The following is a 14,568-nucleotide window of genomic DNA, read 5'->3' on the forward strand; positions in this document are numbered from 1 at the left end:
CGAGAGAAGGGCGTGAAGCGGCAGGAGGGCGCATGCGTCCGCGCTGCGCCCGCGACGCTGGCAACGCCGCTGCGGCGCTGGCGGCCAGGTGGCGCCACCGTCCGGCGCGCAACCAGCGTCGGCGGGCGGTCGTCGTCCACCGGCCCAATCAGTCCGGCAGCCGAGGGCCTCGCAGGCGGTTGCGCGCTTCCCCCACTCGATTCCTCTGCCGCCGGCGAGCCGCTGTTGCATCGACTCGGCGCCGCTCTTCTTCCGGCCAGAGGGGCAAGAGAGAGTCCACCAGCGTCGGTTTGGAGAGTTTGAGGCGTGGTGTGCACTGGGCGGATCCGACGTTTCTCACAGTGTCGGACGTGGGATTAACCCGACCACTCTTCCCATCACGCCTGGTACTTCTTGCAACACTTCTTTCTGCTGTAGTGTGAAAGTTTCGGCAGTTATTGGCCGGCTCATTGATCGCAGGACTTGTAGTACCGGCAGCTTAAGCCGAAGCGCCTGTGTCGGACATCGCTGAGGAGAGGTACCGGAACGGCCACCCCTGTGTACGGAGAGAATAATTTCATTTATCCGAGAAATATCACCGCGCTTGTGACGCTCTGTGAAGGGACGCTCTCTCCCTCATCTGCGCCGTCAGTATTACGAGATCTCGTATCGAAAGTAATTGCCCAAGTTTGGATTTGTGTAAGAATCACTCCGCCGTTGCGGACGGGACACATCGTCGACAGAGTTCGCCGAAGCGCAAGAGTGAAGAGGCGACGCAAGGAGCCTGTCCTTTCGAAATGCAGAAAAAATAGGAGGATGCGTTTCAGAGCGTACTTCAGCGACGATCGCTCGCCCGGTCGGCTACCGCGCGTATTGAGCGGCGGACTTGCCGCTGTGCTGGTGTTGGAGCGCCGCCGACGCCTCAGGTGTGAACCCAACCGGTGACCGTACACGGGACTCACGCCGGGGTGCTGCTCCCGCTCTGTGCCCGCGGAACCGGCATCTGTCCTTCACCGCACTGCGAATCGGCAGCTTCAAACCGAACTCATCGCCCGTTCTTCAGGTTTGTACGCGCAAATAACCCGTGCGCCTTTCTGGCGCCGTGACGCTGAATCTAACGAGACTTGCTTGGATCGCTGACCGCACTAACCAATACTGCGCACTCTACCAAACGGCAATCATAAAATTTTAAAATTCGACTGTTATAATCTAATTATCGTAACTGCGCTACTGGCTTTGTTTAAACTGGCGCTACTCAAGAGTTTTCTGTGCTGGAATATAAGTTCCTATTCTCCGTGTTTTTGCGTTCACATTACAACGCAATGTTAAAAAGACAACGGCCATGTTTATGTGGATATCATGCACAAAGCTATGTTGGAGCTCCCCATGAAAGGGCATCTTAGATATTTACCGGCGAAATATGCAACAATTGTTACTTGTTTCAAGCGTGAACGATATTAAATTTTACGTCCTCGGTGTTGTCTGGTCTTCGATGTGTGGCACGAAGATGTCGACGATAGAGCTGCGTGTCGCATCGAATGAGGTTAAAGTCAAACTGCTGGAGTGGATGCTCCCATAGCTTCTTATACCAGGAAAGCTGAAGCCAATTCTTGCCCCTCCTTCACCTGAAATAGAGCCTTGTCGCGTGATGGCCGCTTACAGATTAAGTGATTTGGCTCTACTATGGTAATGCTAGGCTAATTAGGAAATAAAAGCGATTTGTTCGCAACGAAAATAGTGTTTTTTCTGAATATCGATGACGTTCTGCCCAATACCAATATGCCAGGATATTCAGATTTCACTCTAAAACCAGTAATACTGAGATACGCAGATACGTATCTGTTTGGTAATGTAAGCCATGATTAACCGAGGAGGTTGATCAACTAGTGGGAAGTGTGCGAAAAGCGCTTATTCGTCATTTTTTTTAATCGTTTATAGTTTTATCGTGCCCTTCCTGTGCGGCGTCACCTTCGGGACGTAGTTTGCACTCCAGCAGTTTTCCTTCAACCTCCCCGGTCGCATCCAGTCGCGGCAACCGTCGTTCGCACTGCGCGAGCTCGCGCGGCACGCAGCAGTAGCGCGCTCCGATAATCGCCCGTAATTGTCGAAATAGCGCGTTGTTTGGGGGGGGGGGGGGGGGGGCATTAACAAGCAAGTCAATCACTCCTAGCCATGTCGAAAACGTCTGCATATTGCGGAATTTCGCCGTATAATTTCGTTTGATTACCGATTTCACTGACTTTCGAGGATGCCAGAATTCGACTTCCTTATTCGATTCCGCAACGGATAATTTCATCGTAATTCGCTGTTCATATCTGCGCATACCTTGCAATTGAAGTCGACAGTTATGCGTGATGCATCGCTGTTAATTGACTGTGCCGGGCTGTACGTTGGAGCTTTTTGCAGCGACTGTTTCTTGCTTTGGGTATCAGCAAGCGCTTTACGTCGCCATTTGCCGGGATACCGTCGTTCTTATAAGTTCCATAGCGTCAAAGAACCTATAGAGGACATGTGAGTTTCAGTAGTAAGTTCAGGGCTGCAGCTTATATTGTACACGCTGCGGCATGGCGGTAACGACAGGGCGGTTTTCTCTTCCGCGTCGAATAGTGAGACATCCGGAGTGTTTAACCATATATATATTTTTTTTTTCAGAGCCTCCGTTTTCAGTAAGTCCGCTGGCGACACTTACTTAAGTAACGCAACCACTCATATGGTCACATAGATCAAGCCGGTATACACTGGTACGCTGCAGCTTTTCTCTCTTTAAAGAAATGTTAACTCCCAGCTGAGTTGTTCAAATTCACCGACGCCATACTAAAGTGTTCATCGCTAAGCCATCGCGGATTGGGGCGGCGCCGAAGCTCTTGCAATTGCTCCCTATGTGCTCCCCTCTACCAACGGCTCGCATCGCTCTAGTTCTGGGCTCATTCTATCTTCCATATAATTTTTGTTTCATCAGCTTGCCTGCGAGTTGCATCACCTCGGGCGCGCAGACACCGCCTATTTTCGGAATATGAAACCGCGCGGAGATTGCACTCGGCTCGTATTGTGTAATCATCCTCTTCGTTTTCCTTCTGTTTTCGCCCATCGTCCTCGGTTCGCACGAAGCCGAGCCCCCGCTAACGCGGGACGGATGATCAGCAGCGAATAAGCATCAGATCAAAAAAATCTTTACGTAATACGTCGCCCAGAGCGGAAGCGGCAGCTGGCGACAGCCAATCAGAAGAGCGAATGCGCGGGTCCTCATTTCTTGAGCGCTGCGCGTCCGTGTGTGTCAAAGCGTCGTCTACTCACCCTCGTTCGCCAGGGCGCGCTTCGTTATCGCTATCCGCGTGAATCTATTCTACGTGGCAGAAATTTAAGCGCACTAGCGTTTCAGGCCATCTTCAGCATCATTAGAGACGGAAAGCACCAGGGCCGGGGCAATGTAAGCACCCTGTCGCAATTTTCTACTTCTTCGCGCTTCGTCGGTTGATCCGCATGGCCCTACACGTTATCAGCAGAATCGTCTGGTATTGAGCGATAGATAATAAGAAACGGTGTAGAGTCGAAATAACCGAGTCGTTACGTCGTACCGCGGCCTAGACCAGACTAATATTTGTCATTTATCGCGGAATCTTTCTGCGTCCACCAATGCACTAACTCCATGCCATATATTCGAGAGATATTTCAACTACTCAGTCAAAATACACTATTTGCCTGGCATGAAATTTTGTTTGTCGAAAGAAGAGCAAAGACGGGCGGCTCGCTCACTTACTCGCACCGTCATTTATCACTGTGACGTTTCACCAAACTGTTGCGACGTGATTTGTGCATATTAACATGTTTCCTAGCGCAGGTTTAATCGTAAATATGTTGAGATGCGTGAGGCAGGCTTTAAACATGATCGTTTTTGCCTCTTCTTGGAATTTTGAGATGTTAATGTGGCATATGCAAATGTGTATAACAGCAGCGCTACAAGGGCTTATTACCGAACAAAGTACACGTTCCTGTATTTACAGTTCGCTGCATGCAAATTTTTCAGTGGGTTCAGATTTGTGCGAGAGCCTGAAAAGACTCCCTTGACTGTACGTTTCCTCGTGCCTACGTGCAATGCATGGTTCGTACTGCACTTCTTACGCTTAATTCTGCTGTAGAAGAGTCTTTGTCCGCCGAACAATAATAGCTCGTCACTGAAAGGAATCTCCTTCGCTCACCTGCTGCCTCTTGTTTAAAGCTCACTCGCTGAAAAATTTGGGCTCTCCGAATGAGGAGGTAAATTTGAACTTACTGGATGCGAAGTCGATTGATGTGGCAGGCAGCGCTCAATGAAAGGCTGATTCTGAAATGCCAGAACCTGTTCAGACGTCTGCTGCAACACACTTGGCTTCTGCTTTAAAATTCATAGTCCGCCACGGTGCACTACACCGACTTCATGGGTGATCGCTGCCCCTGTTCTTTTTTATGCACGTATTTTAAAGTGAAGGGAATCTTTATTAATTGTGAAGGGCTTCACGTTCCTGTCGTCGTTATGGGTTCTAAGGTCTCTAAGCTGCAATGAAAGTGCAGCGCAATCGTGATCAATTGTTTTACAGGTGATAATCATGTGGTCATTGGGTATATGCAACTTTTTTAGGCCGCGAAGACGTTTTAATCGCAGCAGTATCATTTGCAATGTACATCGAGCGGCATACTAGTCTACGGTGAGATTTTGATTCTCAGCTATTTCGGAAAATTTTGTGCCTTCGCCCGCGACTTTGTAACACCGGGCGTCACCATTATTCGAAAAAATGATACAAAATGCGACATTTATAAGAGAGAGAGAGAGAGAGAGAAGTGCGAATACAACAAAGGTGTATCAGAAAGCTTTTCTGGCATGTTTTCTCGTATAGGAATTACAACGCCTCCAATGGAGGTGCCGGACATTTCGTAGATGAAGATTTTGAAATTTTAGCCAGAGACTTGCTCCAGCTGCTGTAAAGGACCGTCTAAAGGGGTTGCAGAAGCAGATAAAGCGGACTATATCCTCTCTTACATTGCACTCACTGTACAAGGAAAGTCGTGTCCGTTTACAAAGGGTGCCAGGATTTCTACACCAGTATTTTATTGCAGCGTCGCGAAATGAAATTAAGATTTTGTGCTTACCTGTATATCCACAACGTATCATATCAGACATGAAACAAAGAGCAGAGAGAGAGAGAATCCAAGGAGAGAAAAGCTGGGAGGTGAACCAGACGAGTGTCCGGTTTCCTACCCTATCCACTCGGGTAAGGCAAAGAGGTAAACGAAAAGGAAAGAACGGTTCAACGCTGACCTCGTGGTGTGGGGATGGTTTATGTCTGCTTTAGTCGCTAGTTTTTCTTTTCAAATTCCACAAGTCTTCCTAAGTCGGCTTATGTAAAGGCACACCGTAATGTCAGTCTTTACTCGCCGTTTCAACCGAACTGCGCACACGGACTCGCGCAGTCGCAGTGGATTTTGGCCGGTACGTCTCTTCCGCCGCGACAGTGAATTGAAACGAAACGGCAATGCTGGCGGCGTTTTGGGCGAATAGTTCCTCCGCTAGGAACCCGTACAGTGGGGGTCGGCCGGTTTGCCGCGACAATTGCGGATACGTCATCTGTCTCACGTGTCGTTCAGGATACACCCTAGACTTCGGAGCCTGCGGCGTGTGTCTCGTACGCTATAGGAAAAACCAAGAAATGAAACAGAAAACAATAAAGCAGGCAAAAGGTTCCTTCTCTGCGAGCGGACACCAGTCCCGGAAAGCGACCATTAATCACTCCGTCCGGCCGCGTTAAAAATTGTTTCGCCGCGTGCCTTGGCCTGACACGGCGTAAAGTTAGCGGGACAAATGGATCCCAGGGAGGCCAGTGTGTTTCGAGGCAGCCACCGGCCGGCGCCCAAGCTTTGAGGTCCGCGACACGCACGCAGTGGCGAGTTGACTTGTTTGCACCGTTTGTGGAGACATTCGCGGGGTTCGGCTGCTCGCTACGGCGACGTCATTCCGCCGTGGTGGTCGCGTTACAAATCGTCTCGTTTTCTTTCTTTCTTTTCCCTCTTCCTCCATCTCCTTCCGAGCTCTTTCGACCCTTAATATATCAAAGTGGTGCTGCTTTTGTTTTTGTTTTTTTATGTTAAGGCAAAAAGAAGCACTGTCCCTCTCGCCCATTTTGCTTCTTGAAACGCTGTCCGCGTATTGAGTTTCCCTGTAAGCGGCACGAGTGGCGAGAAACCGCGTGTGAACTTCGACGAGGGCGGTTACTTTAGGTTGGTTTATTGACTCTTGTTTGACAGTGTCGCACAACTCCGGAGTAAGGTTAGCGAACTCCGCTACGAGTACTGGGGGGTATTTCCTGCCTCGAATACTCGACATCTTGCATTGGCCTCATGCAGCGAGAGCTTGTGGTCGGCAGTATACTTAGCCGAATGTATGCCCCACGTATTTCCTCTTCTTTTTTTCGATTATCCATTCTCTTTTCCTGCCTTTGTTTCTGGACGAGCCGAATGTGTAAACTCTAGGATGCTTTTCTGGTTGACCTCCCTGCCTTTCCTGTCCTTGCTTTCTCTCTCTCTCTCTCTCTCTCTATTCACTTCTGCCTGTCTTCTCCATGGATGCTCCACGCTCGGTGTTCCCGAGTTACTGTTGTTCCGTACCACCGCTTGTACGTTGCCCTCCCCAGGGCTACCCAGGGATCCTCGGTGTGTATCATTTGGCTTGGCTCGGGCAGTCCCATAGCGTCACGCACGCCGGTGCGCAACGCATATTCGTACCACAGGTGTTAACAGTCCTGGCGAAATAGCGCCATGACTGGCGAGAGTTCTCGCCCTCCAGGAGGCTACCGTGCTAGCCCCAGTTCAGCGGCTGCGGTCGCCTCTGCCCACGAAACCGATGACGGGGTCATGTGCTGGAAGGATGGCATCGCGAGGTCACCAGCAAATTGCAAGGGAAAGTACGAGATGTGGTTTGCTTCGAAAGTTAATACATACTTGTAGAGAACAATGACAAGGAATGGAAAGAATAATTGATTTATTTATTTATTTATTTATTTATTGATTGATTGATTGATTGGATAGATGGGCGGGTGAGCGAATGTTGTCATAGTGGAGAACTCCAGGATAGTTCCGGCCACTATAGAGCTCTTGAACATGCATCGAAATGTCGTTGCACTGGCTGTTTGAATTCAACGCCGTATAGGATATCGCCACCGGCGTGTCCGTTGATCACGCCCGCGAGCTCGTACCGTCGCAGACGTAACAGCTGCTGCGTCCGCTGGGCCAGATTGGCAGGTATGTCGACGGGTGGCCTATACAGCAAAGAACTCCCCGAGCTCGCGTCTAACCGTTCCACTCGGCCAAACGTGGTGGCTTCGTCGGCACTCGTGTGTTGTCGGCCGGTAAGCGGCCCCTCCCGCGTTTGCCCTCGTCGGCGGCGCCGGCTTCCGTACCGTGCACTGTGCCGCGGCGAATCCCGCGGGCCATCGACGAGCCGTTTCTGTCTCATCAATCGTGGCGCGCTGGTGTGCTCCGCGTGTTTACACGCTGGTCAAGCGAGGGTAACTGGGATGGGGAGGAAAGAAAGAAAGAAGCGAATAAATCGTCGAGAAGCATCGATTCGGAATCGGATTAGACTCGGACGGGTGCGTCGACGAGTGATGACAACGCCCGCGGCGGCCTGCGAGTCGCTCAAGCGCGCTTGAGAACGTGGAATTTCTTTTTTTTTTTCCTGCCCGGTGCTGCTTGATTTATTTATATCTTTTTCCTCTTAGGCATTTTCTTTTTTTGGCCCTTTTTGACAACCTAAACGAGTCACGAAGAACTCATGGCTGTCGTTCTTGAATTTTAACACTACTTCCCTTTTTACTTTTGAATTCCTCTCTTTTTTTTTTTTCTCAATCATACAACGTTCTGCGTCAGGACGTTTTCGCTTGCGTCACCGAATGTGAGATACTGCCTTGAGCCCAACTTCACCGCAGCGTCATAACACTTTCCCTACCAGTCCTCACTAGCCTGCTTCTGGCCTTTGCGTGGCTTCCGGGACTCTTTCGGAGGGACGAGCTCTCCCACGTCTTGGCTAACGTGGGTGAGGGCCTTGCACGGCGCAGCAGCTCGCGCACGCTAGCGAGACCGTCCCTGCTGTCCTGCGTGAAACCGACATCCGTTCCTTGCCGTGCAACATTGCCGCCTTATTTGCGTGTCCGCCAGAACGCTGACGTCGACAGGTCTTCGTGGCACCGGACTCGTTCACTGCAACTTTATTCCATATGAAGCTTACAACACCACGCACGCCGTGTCGATGACGCCTTCGTGTGGTGGTGATCGATGTCGAGCAGCCGTGCCCTGCGTCAATCACATCGACGCTGCGCCGTCGATCGAAAATGAATTACCATTGGGTGGATCCGAAGACCAATTTCTGCGCATATTCTCACTCCAGTGTTTAATTATTGTGAGATTGAAGGCGAAGCATTGCCGTAGCACGTAACTCGATATATCACGCAACTCGCTTTTTTAATACGAAATGCTGTAACTATTATGCGTGCATTATGTACACTGAGCTTATGCACATGTGTTCAGATACAACTATGGGGATCGTAACACCTACCGCGCGAATCTGGGGCCGCATTCACAAGGCCTTTGATTCTTAAATATTGTTTGCCGTTGGTCAGCCGCCTTCGCTAGTAATATGTCCGGCATTACGATTGGCTGACATCTTCTGTTGCGAACAGTTCTGGCGTGAGAACGTTTTTGTGAAAACGGGCTCTTGCGATTTCGTGGTGTTTGGGCTACACCTATCTAAAAACGAGCGGATCACTTGCATTTTTTGTCGCACACGCTCGCCACAGCTATCTACTTGACAGCTGCTTGTCGTAACACAGAGGGACCCGTATGTAGACAGTAAAGTTAGTATAGTTGCTCTTGCAGTTCATCGACACATTTTCGTTAATCTGAACTCATCTAATTACACATGTACCGAATTGGAAATCTTGCAGGCGTTTCTAATGCGTGTCTTAGTAAATTGTATTGGCATGCCACCCCGGGATCATAGCGAGTAATGAAAGGTAAAAAATCCAAGTGATTTCACGGTACACTCAGAGCAATAGCTATGTAACCGTTATTGGAACGTTGCAACTTATGCGAACCTTGTTTTAACCTCACTCATTGTATGTAGAGAGCTTGTTGACCCGTTGTCTGCTCCTGAGGTCGTGGATTACGCGACATTTTCTGTGTCGTAGCTGTTTCACTTCCGCCGCCGCGACCGTCAGTGGCGCTGTCGTACACTCCCCGGTCCAAGTCTGTAAATACACGTAAAGGAATGCTCAAGAAAGCGTAGGTGATAACCTGCCCTCGCCGTAGGTCAGTTAAAGCGGACACCACGCTGAGGTTGCGTACACCTGCTTATATTGGCGGCAAGTTCTCATTTCTTGCACTTTCATTTACCTATGACACTGTTAAGAATATGACGTTTTCCGCATATGCACTTCGCGTTACTTCTTTTGTATACTGTTGCAGAGAGAGAGAGAGATAAAGGAGAAAATGGCAAGGAATGGCAGGGAGGTCAACCAGACGCATATATCTGGTTTGCTACCCTGCCCAGGAGAATGCGAGATAGGGCACGAGAAAGAAAGAAATAGCGTCGAGGGTGTCACTTCGTGGGCCACGTTGCTGAGCCCTAGAGGCTAGACGAACTCGGCGATTTGTACGTTCTTCTCGCTTCTAGCGCTGCAGCGACCGTTAGGTTCGCAGCGAGCGTGCGCTCAAACGCTAGCACGTATTATTGTTCGACGGATAGAGAGCGAAGAAACAAAAGCGCTGGTAGCTGGGAGCGAAGAGTGCGGCCGCTTTTATTGCTCGCAGCAGGTGTAAGCTTGGCATCCGCATCGCTTAATTTTCGCTAATGTTCCTGTCGATGCAGTCATTATATAGAGCGGACGTGAGCGTGCGTCGAAAATAGATTAGCGAGCCTTCTTATAGCCCTGCGTCTGCACACCGCCCGCTTCTTTCGAGCCCACAGCTGGTAGCACCTTTTTATCAGACACGTTTCAATTTTAGCTACGTAATGGACGTTGCGAGCGTAGGGCGCTTATCAAAGTGCTGTTCTGATATGAAGGAAAAATTATCAGATGGAGCGCTTACCAAAGTAATTTTTATCATGATAGGCGTGCGTCAGTAAAAATCAAAACAGTGTCTTTCAAATAAACTGAAAATATAAAATTACAAGACGGCAACATACGCATTTCTTCGATACAACTTTTATTGCGGCGACGGTGCCCGCGTCTGTGTGTGTGTGTATATATATATATATATATATATATATATATATATATATATATATATATATATATATATATATATATATATATATATATTCGTAAGGTGTATCGTAGCTACCCTCCTTTGAAGCATCGTTCGTTTTTTGCGCCGTGTTGTGTATATGTCGTCTCTGCGCGCCCTCCCTAACAAGGTAAGTTTGTTACCTTTCATGTCGCATACTGCTCTGCACGGGCGGTTCCTTTGTGCCAAGAACATGCGCGGAACGGGACCTGCTCCCCGCCTCCAATGGTGCTCGCATACAAGCCGATCGCTTAAATAACGCCAAGATGTCCTGCGATATATTTGTGGCCCGCTTCAGGCTCACCTTATTTTCCGCTGCTTTCTGCTCCGGGATCAGAAACTATATTTAAGAAGAATAAATAAGTAAATTAAGGCGCAGTTTTAAAATTTCTGCTCAAGTTTGCGCGCCGACTACTTTTGTAATGCGCTTTCTTTTCCTTTCTTTCTTCCCTCTTTCTTTCTTTTTTTATAGAAGTTCACGGGGCAAGAAAAAGATTTCCAATGCAATCATGGCATCGCCCAACTTAGCGCACTTTGAGGCTGTGCTCGCGCCTTGGTAACAGAGCATGAGTTGAAAGCAAGGACGTTGGTGTAGCGTGATGCACCGCCGAGGTATATGTGCTTATCAAAGTTCGCGAGTGGGTTCCCAATTTGGGCGTTTGTACGAGAGCGCCATCACAGACGACCTTTGAACAAGTTCTACAATGGCGAACTATAGGTGTGGCTCTCTTGGCGTTCACGCATAACCATTTGCAACATATGTAGTTGCTCGAGTTGCCAATTGCATTTACATTGCAAGCAGATTGCGTTTATAGTTAGCAAGATCCGGGTGCCAAACTGAGGCTAGCCAAATGATTCTTAAACGACCTTTTTTTTTTATTTGGACACGTGATTTCAGAAGTATCGCTCCATAAAAGCGGCTAGCTTCTGAGGTTGTAGGAATGTGTTAGGCATTCTTGCAGTAACATAGGCCTCTCGATATTCGCAGTCAGAGTTACGCTTGCTCAATAGCTCTACTTAGAAGGTGGGCCGTTTGTTCTCTTCTTCTCCCTCTTATCTTTTTTTAAACTTATGGCAGCTAAGAAAGTATACTAGTTAGTAATAAAAGCGCTTCGCATTACACTGAGCATATGCTGCAGTTCCGCAGACACTGAGAAACGCGAGTCGCATTGCAAGACGCACGCTTCTGCTTTGAGGATGTCTTGTTCTTTCTGCCACCACTCGCGGAATTCGGACTCACGCTATTTAGTCGCCCCACGGTTTTCTTCTTTTGGCCAGCTTTTGGCATTTCGTGCTTTTGTTTCTCAACTCTGTACGCCGACTGCGACTCCTAGCGGCGCCTATACAATCGCGCAGGTGCTGCTGTTTATCGCAGGAGGCGTTTTGTTGTGTTGGACATCTGACTCCATCGAGTTGCTTGCGCAGCTGCCGGTCTGTTACGTGCGCCTAATTGAAAGAGCTGGGCCAGCGCTTCTCCTGCCCCAAACTGCGGTTGCGGCGGTCTTTTTTATTTATTTATTTTTAATCTCTGCTCCGCTGCGCACATTGTTTATTTTTTGCTTTTGTTTCTCCCTCTAGCTCTTTCTTTTAGGAAAGTGCCGTGTCCAGCCGTGCTATACGTTGCTACCCCCATCGCACTCTCGCCTCAACCGCTTTATCCAGCTTAATTAGTGCGTATTGTTCGTGCCGTTACAATGATTCAGCTGTCGGATTAAGAGCTCATTATGCGAGAAAAAAAAGGCGATTGAAGATACCGAAGACGGTGAAGGGTGAGCGCCTATTCGAACCGCGAGGACCGACTTGGGCAGCATGCATACCAGCCATTGATTTAATTAAGCATGGATATTTTATGAAAAAAAATGGGAGAGAAAGAGTGAAGAAGACGGTGGTAGCAACCGAGACTGTCATTCCTGCAAGGGTTGCAGTAATTCCCTCCCAAATGGCCGGTCGTAACGACGTCTCTGTAACAGGTCTTCCCAATAGAATGGCGAGCTTAGTGTTTCCGCGATTAATAATTCCCTGAAATACCCGCCTCGGTGGCTTAGTGGCTTGCGCTACCCAGGACTATTCCCACAGCGGCGGCCGCACATTGAAGAGCGCGAATTAATGAAACAAAAAATGATAATAGTAACAATAAAAGAAGCTCGTGTACTTAGATTTAGATGCGCGTTAAAGAACGCTAGGGGGTGAAAATTAAGCCTGACTTCCTCACTACGGCCTGCCTGATAATCGGGTCGTGGTTTCGGCACGTAAAGATCCTACAAATTGATTAATTTTTATTTTTGACTTGAAGTCTGGCAGCCAGCGCAATTGGTGAAACGGTGATTGGTGCGCAGCGCGTTGTTTACTCTTAGCTTAGTTCTTTTGCCACTTCTATATATTACGTCGGCGGAGTGCCGTGCTAGCAAGAACACAAAGCTGGCTCAAAGGTAGTGAGCCTGCTATATGCATTGGGCGGCGTTTTGCTTGGCTTTGCAACGCGCGCATTGCGCAACCGCCACCACGTGTAACTTACGACGACGCGCCCGCAGGATGCTCGATCCGGGACGGTGTAGTCAGCACCGAGGACATTACGGCACGCTGTGCGCACTCGGCAGCGCGTGCGTCGAGGTCGTGCAGGAGAACTGCGCTCTGCCCAGAGTTCTCGCGTACGTGATCGCAGTGCATGCTCATGCGATCACGTGACCTCTAAGATGTGACCTGTGTTTCAGATGCTACGGATCGAAGTTTAGTTGCGAGCACTGCGCGCTGTCCGAAAGTAACGCTGCGATGGTCGGTCAACATGCACGGTGCACTGATTAGGCTCAGCCGCCTTGTACGCGTCTTAATCGTCGTCCTCCCGTGTGATCGAACCAGTTTAATTCATCTGTGGCCGTTATTTCCGGACCATCGATTCACACTATTTTCCCGCTTAGTCATGCACGGCTATGTCAACTCCATGCCTTCGTTGTCTCTGGGATGCGCCATTGCACAATGTAGGATACAAAAGAGAGAGAGAGAGAGAGAACAATGGAGTGGTACTAGGAAATAGTGCCAGCCGCATATTATTAACTTCATTTGGCCTCCAGCCACTGTTGCCCGCTTCGGCGAATAACGCCGGATTATTGGGTATGCCTTGACAAGAGCAGACTGTCGTCCTATTGGACAAGTTTAAAGTCCTGAGAGCCTGAGCTTATCCACAACTCGTGTGTCCAAAAAGCCACACGACCTGTTCTGCAAGACTTGAAAGCGACGGACTTTGGAAACGGACTGCAAATATGCTGCACCTAGTCTAGTACACGTGATTGATAAGACCTCCGTTCTTCTCTTTCTTTCACTCCCCACGTGTAGGGTAGCTGACTCGACGACGTCTAAATAACCTCCCTGCCTTTCCTTCCTCTCTCGAAAGATGCCGGCGTAAGCGCCCGACGAAGCTCCGGCCTCGTAGGCCGCCGTGTATACTGAATTGGTCGGCAAACCCTTCTGCGTGTCTGCACACTGTAAGGTGCTGCTGCAAGTGCCTCCCTGCTCTTCGCGTGGCAAAGCCTACCTGCAGCTTATATATACGATTGCAGAACACGTTTACACTGACGCTGCGCCCGCCTGTCCGCGGGTCCGCGTCGACTGTACAACTCGGTGTACAGGCCGGCGGAAAGCGGAACCCGCGATGAAGAGGCGAGCAATTACTCACCGCGAGCGCGTGCACGCGCGATGACAACGGTGTCAGATTAGCTGCGCGGTCTCGCGCGCGTGGCCGCTCCCCTTCCCCCTGCCCTCGGACATTTAAGGCTGCGAGGAGGGCCCATCTACCGGCGGGCGTGGCGGAGTCGGCACCTGTTGCGGGCACCTTGCTCTGCGGCCGCGCTGACCGGACCTGTCCGCCCCCAGCGGGGCCAGGTAGCGCGGGGCTCCCCTTCGAGTGCGGCCTGCACTTTCGCCTTTGTTTGCCGGCCCCGGCCATAGCTGCACGTTAACCGCGCATCTTTCGCAGCCTGGTGAGAGCGCCCTCGTCCCAGGGGCTTCCCGGATGAGGTGGGATGGGCTGCTGCGAGACGGATCTCGAAGGAGCGCCTTCACTCGATGATGCTGGAGCTGTATAAAGTGCACGTGCGTTGTGTGCGTCGAGTGCGTGTGTGCCTGAGAGAGAGAGAGAGAGAGGACAGCCGGGGAGGCAGAGTTGTGTGTGTGAGAGGGCGGTTGAGGGAGGGAGAGGTAGAGTAAGAAATTATTGGGAACCTGACGTGGTTTACCGAAGGTGTGCGTCACTGCTTTCGTCGGCTACGCGCCGTGTCCTGGCCG

The 14,568-nt window shown here is 50.0% G+C and overlaps 1 protein-coding gene across 1 annotated transcript in view; it reads left to right on the top strand.

The window, feature by feature from the left end:
• The first annotated feature begins 920 nt into the window (after window positions 1-920).
• LOC126540110 (uncharacterized) overlaps window positions 921-14,568 on the top strand; it is a 613,572-nt gene continuing 599,924 nt past the window's right edge. The window contains exon 1 of the mRNA XM_050186902.3: window positions 921-1,042. The gene's annotated coding sequence lies outside the window, so the exon portion shown is untranslated. The remainder of the gene's footprint in view (window positions 1,043-14,568) is intronic.

The sequence above is a fragment of the Dermacentor andersoni genome, chromosome 2 (assembly GCF_023375885.2).
Source record: "Dermacentor andersoni chromosome 2, qqDerAnde1_hic_scaffold, whole genome shotgun sequence".
Classification (NCBI taxonomy): domain Eukaryota; kingdom Metazoa; phylum Arthropoda; class Arachnida; order Ixodida; family Ixodidae; genus Dermacentor; species Dermacentor andersoni.